The sequence below is a fragment of the Ranitomeya imitator genome, chromosome 6, assembly GCF_032444005.1.
Source record: "Ranitomeya imitator isolate aRanImi1 chromosome 6, aRanImi1.pri, whole genome shotgun sequence".
NCBI lineage: Eukaryota > Metazoa > Chordata > Amphibia > Anura > Dendrobatidae > Ranitomeya > Ranitomeya imitator.
Window position 1 is genome coordinate 125,453,975 of NC_091287.1, and position 15,415 is coordinate 125,469,389.

The 15,415-nt window shown below is 44.0% G+C and overlaps 1 protein-coding gene across 1 annotated transcript in view; it reads left to right on the forward strand.

The window, feature by feature from the left end:
• COL6A6 (collagen type VI alpha 6 chain) overlaps positions 1–15,415 on the forward strand; it is a 304,940-nt gene that overhangs the window by 210,765 nt on the left and 78,760 nt on the right. The window lies entirely within an intron of this gene.

Consider the following 15,415-nt stretch of genomic DNA (forward strand, 5'->3'; position numbering starts at 1 on the left):
CTTCCAGAAGATGTCTCCACTCTGAAAAGGCCAACTTCATTGCTAGCAGCTCCCTATCCCCGATGGAGTAGTTTCTCTCCGCTGGCGAGAAAGTCTTAGAGAAGAAGAAGCATGGATGCTTCCGACCTTGAGCATCCTTCTGGTAGAGGACTGCTCCAGCACCAACGGACGAGGCATCCACCTCCATTAGGAATGGCTTATCCACATCGGGACGATGTAAGATGGGAGCGCTAGCAAAGTGGGACTTAATAGAAGTGAAGGCCTTGGAGACCTCTTCCGACCACAATTTAGGATACGCTCCCTTCTTGGTGAGGGCTACCAAGGGAGCTACCAGAGTTGAGAAGTGGGGAATGAACTGGCGGTAATAGTTAATGAACCCCATAAAGCGCTGCACCGCTTTAAGAGAATGGGGCTCTTGCCAGTCCATCACAGCCTGTAGTTTGGCAGGATCCATAGCCAATCCCTGGGTGGAGATGATATAGCCCAGGAACGGAAAAGACTCCTGCTCAAACATACACTTCTCCAACTTAGCGTAATGAGAGTTTGCCCGTAGGAGGTCGAAGACTCTGCCAACATCTCTCCGGTGGGAGTCAATATCTGGAGAAAAGTTGAGAATATCATCCAGATAGACTACAACTGAGGTGGAAAGCATATCCCGGAAGATGTCGTTGACAAAGTCTTGAAAAACGGCTGGGGCATTACAGAGCCCGAAAGGCATCACCAGATACTCATAGTGCCCATCTCTGGTGTTAAACGCCGTTTTCCATTTGTCCCACTCACAGATGCAAATCAGGTTGTAAGCACCCCATAGATCTAATTTAGTAAATACCCTTGCTCCCCGAAGCCTATCGAAGAGCTCAGATATCAAGGGCAAAGGATACTTGTTCTTAACGGTGATAGCGTTAAGACCCCTGTAGTCTATGCATGGACGTAGCTCCCCATTCTTCTTCTGCACGAAGAAGAACCCTGCCCCAGCAGGTGACACTGACTTCCTGATAAACCCTCTTGCCAGATTCTCTTGAATGTACTGAGACATGGCCTCCGTCTCCGGGAGAGATAATGGATAAACTCGACCCCGGGGAGGCTCCGCACCAGGCAAGAGATCGATAGGACAGTCATACGGGCGATGGGGCGGAAGGGTCTCCGCCGCCTTCTTGGAGAACACGTCTGCGTAAGACCAATATTGCTTGGGGAGAGAGGATAGATCTGCGGGTACCTCAGTAGTAGCAACCTGAACGCACTCTCGGTGACACCTACCCCCACATGATTCACCCCATCCCAGAATTCTGCCTGAGGACCACTCGATGTGAGGAGAGTGGTACCGTAGCCAAGGTATCCCCAACAGGACCTCATCAATACCCTCAGGAATGACGAGCAGAGAAATAATCTCCTGATGGGATGGTGACAGGGACAGAGTAACAGGGATGGTCTGATGTGTTATCTGTGCGGCGAGTGTCGACCCATTCACCACTCGTACCGTTACTGGTTGAGATAGCATAACCAGGGGTATTGCGTGACGTTGGGCGAAGGCAGAAGACATAAAATTGCCCTCCGCCCCAGAATCCACGCAGAGGTCTACCGAGTGGGAGGATGAGCCAAAGGTAATTGTCCCCTTAAAGGACAATTTGGAGGCAAACGTCGCAGTGTCTAGTGCACCTCCACCTACTACCACTAGACGCTGACGTTTCCTCGACCGCTGATGACATCTGGTAGCAAGATGTCCTGACTGTTGGCAAACATGGCAACCCTGGAGTGCACGAGCGGTCTGGGACTTAGATCCCGCTCGTGACACCACCTTAGGTTCCTGGAACTCAGGAGCCTGGACTGGAGATTCCAAAGGTTTGGCGAAGGTGGGAGCCAGCCAAAACCTCTGCCTACACTGGGCTCGATCTAACCTCCGCTCGTGAAAACGGAGGTCAATGCGAGTAGATACTGCTATTAACTCCTCCAGTGTGGCGGGAATCTCCCTAGTGGCCAGAGCATCCTTAACGTGGTCAGCCAGCCCCCTCCAAAATATAGGGATAAGGGCTTTATCCGACCACTCCAGCTCAGAGGCCAGAGTGCGGAAATGGACGGCAAAAAGGCTGACCAAGGACGAGCCCTGAGTCAGTGCCAAAAGTTGGAGCGCCGTGTCATGGGTGACACGAGGTCCTAGAAAGACCTGTTTCAGAGTGCTCAGGAATAATGGAGCACTCTGCACCACATGATCGCCACGCTCCCACAGCGGCGTAGCCCACTGCAACGCCCTGTCCGACAATAAGGAAATTATAAAGCCCACCTTAGCCCGCTCTGTAGGGAAACGAGAGGCCAGAAGCTCGAGATGTATTGAGCACTGACTCACGAAACCCCTACAGGACTTACTGTCACCAGAAAATTTCTCTGGTAGCGGGAGGCGAGATAGCGTCGGTACAGGAGCGGCAGTGGACAAGGTAGCTGCAGCCACACTTGCAGCCTGAACAGCGACAGCAGTAACATCCACAGCTGAGGTTGAACGCTCAAGAGCCGCCAACCTTCCCTCCAGCTGCTGGATGTACCGCTGTAAACGCTGGTCGTCCGCCATTTTACTAGCCAGACCCTGGCGCTAGTATTCTGTTAGGACTGGCGGAACGCACCAAGACAGATGGTATAGATGCGTTCGCAGTCCGGGGTCCACCGTGCAGGTGAAAACCTGCTGCTAGCAATTAGCAGACTATATGGCGGTACACTAGAGTATACACGCGTGGGTTAACCTCACCCAGCGTGAAAGAAGTAATCCTGTTAAGGCACAGGACCGCGGTACCGCACCTAAAGCGCGAGCAAGTAGTCAGCTAACTCAACCCCAACTGGGATTGAAGTCCGATTAGACCCTTGCTGTGGCAACACCGCAACTGGGTGTGAAGTGAAACAGAAGAGCATGCAGTGCCGCACTGACGAACGCCACTAACCACCCAGGCTTGGGTAAGGAAAGCACAGAGGAAGTGCACGGCGCCGTACTGGCGGTCACAGCAACTGGACGCTATAATGTGTGACTAGTGCTGTAGGATAAGTCGGGCGCTAGGTAGCAGCCATACACCTTCCGCGAACAGTCATACTATAGGGTAGGGGTATCCAAGGACGACTTGCACTCACAACATACACACATTAGCAATTGTTTGACAATACTAGCGCATGGCCGTGCGGTCATGCGCAGTTTATATAGCAGCACAGGAAGTGGCCACAGCACTTTTGCCCTTCTAGGACCTGCCAAGAGGACCAATAGAATGTGCTGCAGAGCCTGAGCACATGACCCTCGATCTCCAACGGGAGACCTTACGCTGGGCATGCTCAGTACGTGCAGACAAGGACTTAGTCCCAGAGAAGTCCGCTCGCTGCTGACCAGCACAGACTTTAATAGCAGAGACTGGAGAAGCAGCAGTAACTCTCAGAACAGAGTGAGAATGAGCAAGACGCTGGGACCGACGTCCTTGCTGAGCAGACTCCACTGCGGCTGGACAAGAATGGGAGACCGCAGCGGAGGTGGCTCGAGATTCCCCCTGTGCAGAAGCGGGAACTCGACCCCTAACAAATGATATCAAAGCCCCCAATTTTGTATTTTTCCAAGGGTAATGGGAGACATTGGACCCCAAAAGTTGTTGTCCAATTTGTCCTGCGTGCGCTGATACCCCATATGTGGGAGAAAACTACTGTATGGGCACACATCAGGGATCGGAGATTTTTGGAACGCAGACTTTGATGCAATGGTCTGTGAGCATGTAGGAACCCCCAACAAGTGACCCCATTTTGGAAACTAGACCCCCAAGGAACTTATCTAGATGTGTTGTGAGAACTTTGAACCCCCAAGTGTTTCACTAAAGTTTATAACACAGAGCCGTGAAAATAAAACATCTTTTTGTCCCTCAAATTTTTATTTTACCAAGAGTAACAGGAGAAATTGGACCGCAAAAGTTGTTGTCCAATTTGTCCTAAGTATGCCAATACCCCATATGTGGGGGTAAACCACTGTTTTGGCACACGGCAGATCTTGGAAGGGAAGGAGCACCGTTTTACTTTTACAACGCAGAATTGGCTGGAATTGAGATCGGACGCCATGTCGCCTAACACCCCTAACCCAAGCACACTCCAACCTTAATCCCAACCCTTACCATACCCCTAACCCTAATCCCAACCCTAACCACACCACTAAACCCTAACCACAACCCTAACCTCAGCACACCCCTAACCTTAATCCCAACCCCAACTCTAGCCCCAACCCTGACTTTAGCCCCAAACCTAACCCTAACTTTAGCCCCAACCCTAACTTTAGCCCCAACTCTAACCCTAACTTTAGCCCCAACCCTAAGCCTAACTTTAGCCCTTATCCTAATGGGAAAATGGAAATAAGTACACTTATTTTATTTTATTATTTTTCACTAACTAAGGGGGTGATAAAGGTGATAAAGGGGGTTTGATTTACTATTTATAGTGGGTTTTTATATCTGTTTTTTATGTTTGGCAGCTGCCACATGCTAAAAGACGCTTTTTATTGCAAAACATTGTTTTTGCATCACCACATTTTGAGAGCTATACTTTTTACATATTTTGGCCCACAGAGTCACATCAGGTCTTGTTTTTTTCCAGGACAAGTTGATGTTTTTATTGGTACCATTTTCAGGCACATGACTTTTTTATCGCTTTTTATTTCGATTTTTGGGAGGCAGAATGAACATAAACCAGGAATTCATGAATTTCTTTTGGGTGGGGTGTTTGTACCAATCCGCATGTGGTAAACTTGATAAGGCAGTTTTATTCTTCGGGTCAGTATGATTACAGCGATACCTCATTTATATCTTTTTTAATGTTTTGGCACTTTTATACAATAAAAACTGATTTATATAAAAAAAATCATTGTTTTTGCATCGCTTTATTCTGAGAGTTATAACTTTTTTATTTTTTTGCTGATGATGCTGTATGGTGGCTCGTTTTTTGTGGGATAAGACAATGTTTTCAGTGGTACCATGTTTATGTATATCCATCTTTTTGATCGCATGTTATTCCACTTTTTGTTCGGTGGTATGATGATAAAGCATTGTTTTTTGCCTTGTTTTTTATTTATTTTTTTAGGGTGTTCACTAAAGGGGTTAACTCGTGGGACAGTTTTATAGGTCGGGTCGTTACGGACACAGTGATACTAAATATATGTACTTTTACTGTTTTTTTACACAAAGAAATGTATTTATTTGAACAATATTTATTTTTATTTTTTTTCTTTATTTAGGAATTTAAAAAAATATATTTTTACACATGTTAACTTTTTTTTTTTACTTTATCCCCGGATGGGACATCACTATATAGTGTCAGATCGCTGATCTGACACTTTGCACAGCACTGTGTAAGAATAGCGATCTGACAGGCAGTGTAGGAGGCTTCTCAGCGCCTCCTCTCAGCAGGCACTGGCAACCACCTCACTGCAGGACCTGGAAGAACCCCGATCAGGCCGGCGTCACACTCAGCGTATAAAAATACGGTCCGTAATTTACGGCCGTAATACGCAGAAAAGTCCCCAAAATAGTGTTCCATATCTCCTCCGTAGGCAGGGTGTGTCAGCGTATTTTGCGCATGGCATCCTCCGTATGTAATCCATATGGCATCCGTACTGCGAGATTTTCTCGCAGGCTTGCAAAACCGACATACGGACATACAATGGATCCATGTTGTCAAAAAATCGTAACAACATATATACTGTCTCTCTCTATATATATGTATGTATATATATATATATATATATATATATATATATATATATATATATATATATATATATATATATATATACAGTGCCTACAAGTAGTATTCAACCCCCTGCAGATTTAGCAGGTTTAATAAGATGCAAATAAGTTAGAGCCTTCAAACTTCAAACAAGAGCAGGATTTATTAACAGATGCATAAATCTTACAAACCAAAAAGTTTTGTTGCTCAGTTAAATTTTTATAAATTTTAAACATAAAAGTGTGGGTCAATTATTATTCAACCCCTAGGTTTAATATTTTGTGGAATAACCTTTGTTTGCAATTACAGCTAATAATCGTCTTTTATAAGACCCGATCAGGCCGGCACAGGTCTCTGGAGTTATCTTGGCCCACTCCTCCATGCAGATCTTCTCCAAGTTATCTAGGTTCTTTGGGTGTCTCATGTGGACTTTAATCTTGAGCTCCTTCCACAAGTTTTCAATTGGGTTAAGGTCAGGAGACTGACTAGGCCACTGCAACACCTTGATTTTTTGCCTCTTGAACCAGGCCTTGGTTTTCTTGGCTGTGTGCTTTGGGTCGTTGTCTTGTTGGAAGATGAAATGACGACCCATCTTAAGATCCTTGATGGAGGAGCGGAGGTTCTTGGCCAAAATCTCCAGGTAGGCCGTGCTATCCATCTTCCCATGGATGCGGACTAGATGGCCAGGCCCCTTGGCTGAGAAACAGCCCCACAGCATGATGCTGCCACCACCATGCTTGACTGTAGGGATGGCATTCTTGGGGTCGTATGCAGTGCCATCCAGTCTCCAAATGTCACATGTGTGGTTGGCACCAAAGATCTCGATCTTGGTCTCATCAGACCAGAGAACCTTGAACCAGTCAGTCTCAGAGTCCTCCAAGTGATCATGAGCAAACTGTAGACGAGCCTTGACATGACGCTTTGAAAGTAAAGGTACCTTACGGGCTCGTCTGGAACGGAGACCATTGCGGTGGAGTACGTTACTTATGGTATTGACTGAAACCAATGTCCCCACTGCCATGAGATCTTCCCGGAGCTCCTTCCTTGTTGTCCTTGGGTTAGCCTTGACTCTTCGGACAAGCCTGGCCTCGGCACGGGAGGAAACTTTCAAAGGCTGTCCAGGCCGTGGAAGGCTAACAGTAGTTCCATAAGCCTTCCACTTCCGGATGATGCTCCCAACAGTGGAGACAGGTAGACCAAACTCCTTGGAAAGAGTTTTGTACCCCTTGCCAGCCTCGTGACCCTCCACGATCTTGTCTCTGATGGCCTTGGAATGCTCCTTTGTCTTTCCCATGTTGACCATGTATGAGTGCTGTTCACAAGTTTGGGGAGGGTCTTAAATAGTCAGAAAAGGCTGGAAAAAGAGATAATTAATCCAAACATGTGAAGATCATTGTTCTTTGTACCTGAACTACTTCTTAATACTTTAAGGGAACCAAACAGAATTCTGGTGGGTTGAGGGGTTGAATAATAAATGACCCTCTGAAAAGACTTTTCACAATTTAAAAAAAAAATAAACAAAGAAATAACATTCTTTTTTGCTGCAGTGCATTTCACACTTCCAGGCTGATCTACAGTCCAAATGTCACAATGCCAAGTTAATTCTAAATGTGTAAACCTGCTAAATCTGCAGGGGGTTGAATACTACTTGTAGGCACTGTATATGTCAGTAGACACATATATGTATATATATTAATATTTCATCCAGCGCGAGATAGCTTTAAAGCCGGTAATTCAATTGCCGGCTTTTGCTATCTCCTTCCTAAACCCGACATGTTATGAGACATGGTTTACATACAGTAAACCATCTCATATCCCCACTTTTTTTGCATATTCCACACTACTAATGTTAGTAGTGTGTATGTGCAAAATTTGAGCGCTCTAGCTATTAAAATAAAGGGTTAAATGGTGGAAAAAATTGGCGTGGGCTCCAGCGCAATTTTCTCCGCCAGAGTAGTAAAGCCAGTGACAGGTCATTGACCTACTTTACATTCATTCACTGGGGTTTTACAGCCAGGAACACAGCTGCATTAGCAGAGCTCCTGCCTGTAAATAAATTTAACCCCTTCAGATGGATTTACATCGTAGGACGTGACAGATCATCGGAAGGTATGAGATATTGTTGTTTTTTTATTTTTCCTTTGTTACAGAACGAGGGTCTTCAGGTAGATTACCAGGATAATAAAATATTCCAACAACCTGTGTTTTTATTTCATTAAAAGACTTTGTAATAATGTGTTTGTGTTTTCTTAACCATTTCAGACTATTGGATTAATAATGGATAGGTGTCATAATTGACGCCTCTCCATTATTAATCTAGCTTAATGTCACCTTACAATAGCAAGGTGACATTAAACCTTCATTACCCCATATCCCACCGCTACACGGGAATAGGAAGAGAGTGCCAGAATAGGCGCATCTTCCAGATGTGCCTTTTCTGGGGTGGCTGGGGGCAGATGTTTTTAGCCGGGGGGGGGCAATAACCGTGGACCCTCTCTAGGCTATTAATATCTGCCCTCAGTCACTGGCTTTACTACTCTGGTGAAGAAAATTGCACGGGAGCCCACGCCAATTTTTTCCGCCATTTAACCATTTAATTTAATAGCTAGAGTGCCCAAATTTTGCACATACACACTACTAACATTAGTAGTGTGGAATATGCAAAAAATGGGGATATGAGATGGTTTACTGTATGTAAACCATGTCTCATATCATGTCTGGTTTGGGAAGGAGATAGCAAAAGCCGGCAATTGAATTACTGGCTTTTAAGCTATCTAGCGCTGTATGAAATATTAATATATGTACATATATATGTCTCACTGACATATATATATATATATATATATATATATATATACCTATTCTATGTGTCCACATTTATTCTACCTATTCTATTGTAAGCTGTCAGTGTGATTTTACTGTACACCGCACTGAATTGCCGGCTTTTCTCTCTAACACCGCTGCGTATTTCTCGCAAGTCACACTGCTGGTCCGTGTGTAATCCGTATTTTTCTGGCCCCCATAGACTTTCATTGGCATATTTTTTGCGCAATACGGTGACAAACGCAGCATGCTGCGATTTTCTATGGCCGTAGAAGACCGTATAATACGGATCAGTAAAATACGGCTGATAGGAGCTGGGGCATAGAGAAGCATTGTACCGTATGCAATCCGTATTTTCAGCACCTCTCTTACGTCCGTAAAACACGGTAGTGTGACGCCGGCCTCACATTGCATTGTTCTAAGGGCCTCAGGGAAGCACGCAGGGAGCCCCCTCCCTGCGTAATGCTTCTCTATGCCACCGGAACGCTGCGATCTTGTTTGATCTCTGTGTTCCCGGGGTCAAAGTGTTGGGAGTTGTCTGTAACTGCTCCTGGCACATAGTGCCGGGTGTCAGCTGTGAGAATCAGCTGAAACCCGGCCACGATCGGCAGCGCTCCCCCCGTGAGCGCTGCTGATCACACGTGAAGTACTATTCCGTCCATGGGAATTAAATACGGAATAGTACATCCAATGCAAGAAAGGTGTTAATATTGCAGAATGTATGCTATCATTATGCTATCATTATGTTGTCATGTGTCATGGTTGCAGTTGCTCTCAGAGAGGCAGCTTTTGGTCTCCTGTGACTGAAGCTTCATGTTACTGAAGTCTTTAGAGTATGCATCAAATGAGGAAGTCTTAAGGAATGCATAAGGCTATTTTCACACAGTCTTTTGAGATGTTCACAAATAAAAATAGTCTCTCAATCAGAAACTTTTTTAGGAAATTTTTTTGAGAGATTTTTGTAGGTGTTTTTCTTTTCCTGAAGCATTTTGTGAATTGGTTTTGGAGAGTTTGTTTCTTTAAGGGAACTCTGTCAGTAGGATAAACCCTCCTAATTGGTCTATATGGGCATGTTGGTCATAGCTAGCTAAATACAATGATACCTTGATATCTGCAATTAGTGATTGGCAAACCCGTGAATGTTTGGGTCCGGTGAGTTTGGTCGAACATTTAAAAAAGTTTGATTCTGGTACCAACGGTACCTGAACTTGAACTCGAACCCAGACCCCATTCAGATGAATGGGGACTCAAACATCTGTTGTTTCCCATGCTGTCATCTGCGTGACAGTGTGGGAAATATGGGCTCTGATCGGTGGTAAGATTGTTACCACTGGTCAGAGTGCTGCGGATCCCATGCTGTCATGTGAGCCAGCACTTGTGACTGATGGTGAAAAGGTTACCGCTGGTCAAAGACGTCAGCTGATGAGAGTACTCTGCTCATCATTCTACACATGCTGTCACTGATAGCAGTGAGAGCAGGTGAGGTTGAGGAGAGTATTCATCAGCCGGGACCTGTGCAATAAATAAATAAATAATAATAAAAAAATAATATGGATTTTCTTCTTTTTTTGATAACCAGCGCAGGTAAAGCGACAGCTGCGGGCTGCAACCCACAGCTGTGAGCTTTATTTTGGCTGGTTATCAAAAATAGAAAGGTCCCAACAGAGTATTTTTTAATTATTTAAATAAATAATTAAAATAAATGGCATGGAGTCCCCCCCATTTTTGACAACCAGTCAAGCTAAAGCAAACCACTGGGGGATTATATTCTGAGACTGGGAAGGGGCCATGGATATTGGCACTCCCCATCTGAAAAATAGCAGCCCGCAGCTGCCCCAGACAAAGTGCATTTATTAGATGTGCCAATTCTGATGCTTTGCTCGGCTCTTCCCACTTGCACTGGTGTGGGGCTGATATCAGCTTTGCAATGTCAGTTGACATCAAGCCCACAGGTTAATACTGGAGAGGCGTCTGTAAGGCGCTCTCATTACTAACACAATTGTAATATTGTAAAAAATACACAGTCAGAATAAAGTTCTTTAATTGAAAGAAAGACACATACTCCTTTATTTAAAATAAAAACATCCCACCCTCTTTTATCCATTTATTCACAAAAATAAAAATAAAAAAGCAAAGTTATACTCACCTTTCCTCCAAAAATCCATTGATGCCCATGTCTCACTGTCAAAGACAAAAAAAAATAAAACATCATATTGCTCACCTTTCTGATGATAATCCATTAACTCCTTTTTGACATTAGAAGTACTATCCCGTCGAGGTGGGGTGGGCCCACATGACCACCGATGGGATAGTACATCATAGCGATCGGCCGTGCTCATTGGGATAGTGCGACCGATCGCGGCCGGGTGTCAGTTGACTATCGCAGCTGACATCCGGCACTATGTGCCAGGAGCGGTCACAGACCACCCCCGGCACATTAACCCCCGGCACACTGCGATCAAACATGATTTCAGTTTTCCGGTGGTATAGGGAAACCTTTCGCAGGGAGGGGGCTCCCTTCGGGCTTCCCTGAGACTTTCGGAGCAACACGATGTGATCGCATTGCTCCGAGGGTCTCCTACCTTCTTCTCCCTGCAGGCCCCAGATCCAAAAAGGCCACGGAGCTGCATCCGGGTCCTGCAGGGAGGTGGCATCACAGCGCCTGCTCTGCCGGGAAGCCTCCAGGAGTGCATGTCAGATCGCTGATCTGACACAGTGCACAGCAAAGTGTCAGATCAGCGATCTGTCACTTTACTAAGATGTTTCCCCCTGGGGCAAAGTAAAAAAGTTAAAAAAAAATATTTCCATGTGTAAAAAAAAAAAAATCCTAAATAAATTAAAAAAAATATATACAGTATATATATTGTTCGAATAAATATATTCCTTTGTCTAAATTAAAAAAAAAAAAAAAAGTACACATATTTAGTATCGCCGCGTCCGTAACCACCCCACCTATTAAACTGTCCCACGAGTCAACCCCTTCAGCGAACACTGTAAAAAAAAAAAGAGGCAAAAAACAACGCTTTATTATCATACTGCTGAACAAAAAGTGGAATAGCACGCGATCAAAAAGGCAGATATAAATAACCATGGTACCGCTGAAAATATCATCTTGTCCTGCAAAAAAGAGCCGCAATACAGCATTATCAGTGAAAAATTAAAAAAGTTATAGTCCTCGGAAAAAAGCGATGCAAAAATAATTATTTTTTCTATAAAATAGTTTTTATCGTATAAAAGCGGCAAAACATAAAAAAAATCGTACTGACCCGAAGAATGACAGAATAACATTGCCTTATCCAAAACGCGTAACGGTATAAACGCCCCCCCCCCCCCAAAGAAATTCATGAATAGCTGGTTTGGTCATCCTGCCTCACAAAAATCGGAATAAAAAGCGATCAAAAAATGTCACATGCCCAAAAATGTTACCAATAAAAACGTCAACTCGCCTCGCAAAAAACAAGACCTCACATGACTTTGTGGACCAAAATATGGAAAAACTATAGCTCTCAAAGCACAAAAAAAATTTGCAATAAAAAGCGTCTTTTAGTGTGTGACAGCTGCCAATCATAAAAATCTGCTAAAAAAACTATTATAAAAGTAAATCAAACGGCCCTTCATCACCACCTTAGTTAGGGAAAAATAATAAAATTAAAAAAATTAATCTATTTCCATTTTCCCATTAGGGTTAGGGCTAGGGTTAGGGTTAGGGCTAGGGTTAGGGTTAGGGCTAGGGCTAGGGTTAGGGCTAGGGTTAGGGTTAGGGCTAGGGTTAGGGTTAGAGCTAGGGTTAGGGTTAGGGTTATGGCTAGGGTTGGGGTTAGGGTTGGGGCTAGGGTTTGGGTTGGAACTAGGGTTAGGGTTTGGATTACATTTACGGTTGGGATTAGGGTTAGGGGTGTGTCAGGGTTAGGGTTATGGTTGGAATTAGGGTTAGGGGTGTGTTGGAGTTAGGGGTGTGGTTAGGGTTGGGGTTATGGGTGTGGTTGGGATTAGGGGTGTGTTTGGGTTAGGGTTTCAGTTAGAATTTGGGGTTTCCACTGTTTAGGCACATCAGGGCTCTCCAAACGCGACATGGCGTCCGATCTCAATTCCAGCCAATTCTGCATTGAAAGGAAAACAGTGCTCCCTCCCTTCCAAGCTCTCCCATGTGCCCAAACAGGGGTTTACCCCAACTTTTGGGGTATCAGCGTACTCAAAACAAATTGGACAATAACTTCTGTGGTCCAAATTCTCTTGTTACCCATGGGAAAATAAAAATTTGGGGGGCTAAAAAAACCTTTTTGTGGAACAAAAATGATTTTTTATTTTCACGGCTCTGCATTATAAACTGTAGTGAAATACTTGGGGGTTCAAAGTTCTCACAACACATGTAGATAAGTTCCTTGGGGGGTCTAGTTTCCAAAATGGGGTCACTTGTGAGGGGTTTCTACTGTTTAGGTACATCAGGGGCTCTGCAAATGCAACGTGACGCCTGCAGACCAATCCATCTAAGTCTGCATTCCAAGTGGCGCTCCTTCCTTCCGAGCTCTGCCATGCGCCCAAACGGTGGTTCCCCCCACATATGGGGTATTAGCGTACTCAGGACAAATTGGACAACAACTTCTGGGGACCAATTTCTCCTGTTAACCTTGGGAAAATACAAAACTGGGTGTTAAAGATTATTTTTGTAGAAAAAAATGATTTTTTATTTTCACGACTCTGCGTTATTAACTGTAGTGAAACACTTGGGGGTTCAAAGCTCTCACAACATATCTAGATAAGATCCTTAGGGGGTCTAGTTTCCAATATGGGGTCACTTGTGGGGGGTTTCTACTGTTTAGGTACATCAGGGGCTCTGCAAATGCAACGTGACGCCTGCAGACCAATCCATCTAAGTCTGCATTCCAAATGGCGCTCCTTCCCTTCCGAGCTCTGCCATGCACCCAAACGGTAGTTACCCCCACATATGAGGTATCAGCGTACTCAGGACATATTGCACAACACCTTTTGGGGTCCAGTTTCTCCTGATACCCTTGGGAAAATACAAAACTGGGGGCTAAAAAATAATTTTTGTGGAAAATAAATTAATTTTTATTTTCACGGCTCTGCGTTATAAACTATAGTGAAACACTTGGGGGTTCAAAGCTCTCACAACACATATAGATAAGATCCTTAGGGGGTCTACTTTCGAAAATGGTGTCACATGTGGGGGGTTTCAATGTTTAGGCACATCAGGGGCTCTCCAAACACAACAAGGCGTCCCATCTCAATTCCAGCCAATTTTGCATTGAAAAGTTAAACGGCGCTCCTTCCCTTCCGAGCTCTGCCATGCACACAAACAGTGGTTTATCCCCACATATCGGGTATCAGCATAATCAGGACAAATTGCACAACAACTTTTGGGGTACAATTTCTTCTGGTACTCTTGGGAAAATTAAAAATTGGGGGCAAAAATTCATTTTTGTGAAAAAATATTATTTTTTATTTTTACGGCTCTTCATTATAAACTTCTGCGAAGCACTTGGTGGGTCAAAGTGCTCACCACACATCTAGATAAGTTCCTTAGGGGGTCTACTTTCCAAAATGGTGTCACTTGTGGGGGGTTTCAATGTTTAGGCACATCAGCGGCTCCCCAATGCCACATGGCTTCCCATCTCAATTTCAGCCAATTTTGCATTGAAAAGTCAAACGGCACTCCTTCCCTTCCGAGCTCTGCCATGCACCCAAACAGTGGTTTACCCCCATATATGGGGTATCAGCATACTCAGGACAAATTGCACAACAATGTTTGGGGTACAATTTCTTCTGGTAACCTTGGAAAAATAAAAATAGGGCGGCGAAAATTCATTTTTGTGAAAAAATATTATTTTTTATTTTTACGGCTCTACATTATAAACTTCTGTGAAGCACTTGGTGGGACAAATTTCTCACCACACATCTAGATAAGTTCCTTAGGGGGTCTACTTTCCAAAATGGTGTCACTTGTGGGGGGTTTCAATGTTTATAAATAAGAATAAATATATAAATGGAGGGCACAGCAAAAATACAACAAAGATTGGAAGGTTCACTGTGGGCTTGTGATTAAACATGAAGAAAGAGCAAGAAAAAGATCATGCCCACATAGACAGGAACACCTCCATATATAATCCAGTATCAAAAATAGTTTTTATTATTAAATTGGCAAAAAACTCAAGACTGCACATAAGTACACACAAAAAACAACAACACAAAAACCATTAAAAACACTTAAAAAATGCAAACATGCAAGAAAACATGCCCATATATATATATATATGTCATATCCTAGAATGAGGAAAATGACAGCCCACAAAACATGTGCTTCCCACAATAATGTTATCACAAGAATCTGACTGCACAAGCGAAAATAATGCAAGGATAAATGACCACTCCATGAAATGGGTGTGAAGATGTTCATATTGCAATACCATACATCCCTATAATAAGGCACATAATACGCGTGCAGGATACTTCAATAATATAGAAACTTTAGTCATATGGCAAAAAGAAAAAATGTAACTGATGAAAAAAGGTGTACAACAAAAATGGTGATGAATGAGACAGTAGAAAAAATAGAAAAGCATAAGAGATGTTAATGTATGAAGTGTCTCAGTAATAGTACGCATAGGACCGGAGGGAGGGGGAGGGAGAGGGGGAACTAGACAATGCAAGAGCCCAAAACCTCAATCCCATGGGAAAAAAAAAAACCTTGTCATACCCACAGTCCAAAGCCATAGAGAAAGATCTTGTGAAGTGGGGAGGCAGAATGTGGGATAGGCTCCTACGCGTATCGCCGCCTGAGTAGCGGCTTCCTCAGGGAAAAGATATCATGATATCATGATATCAAGATATCATATTCCATGACGATCTG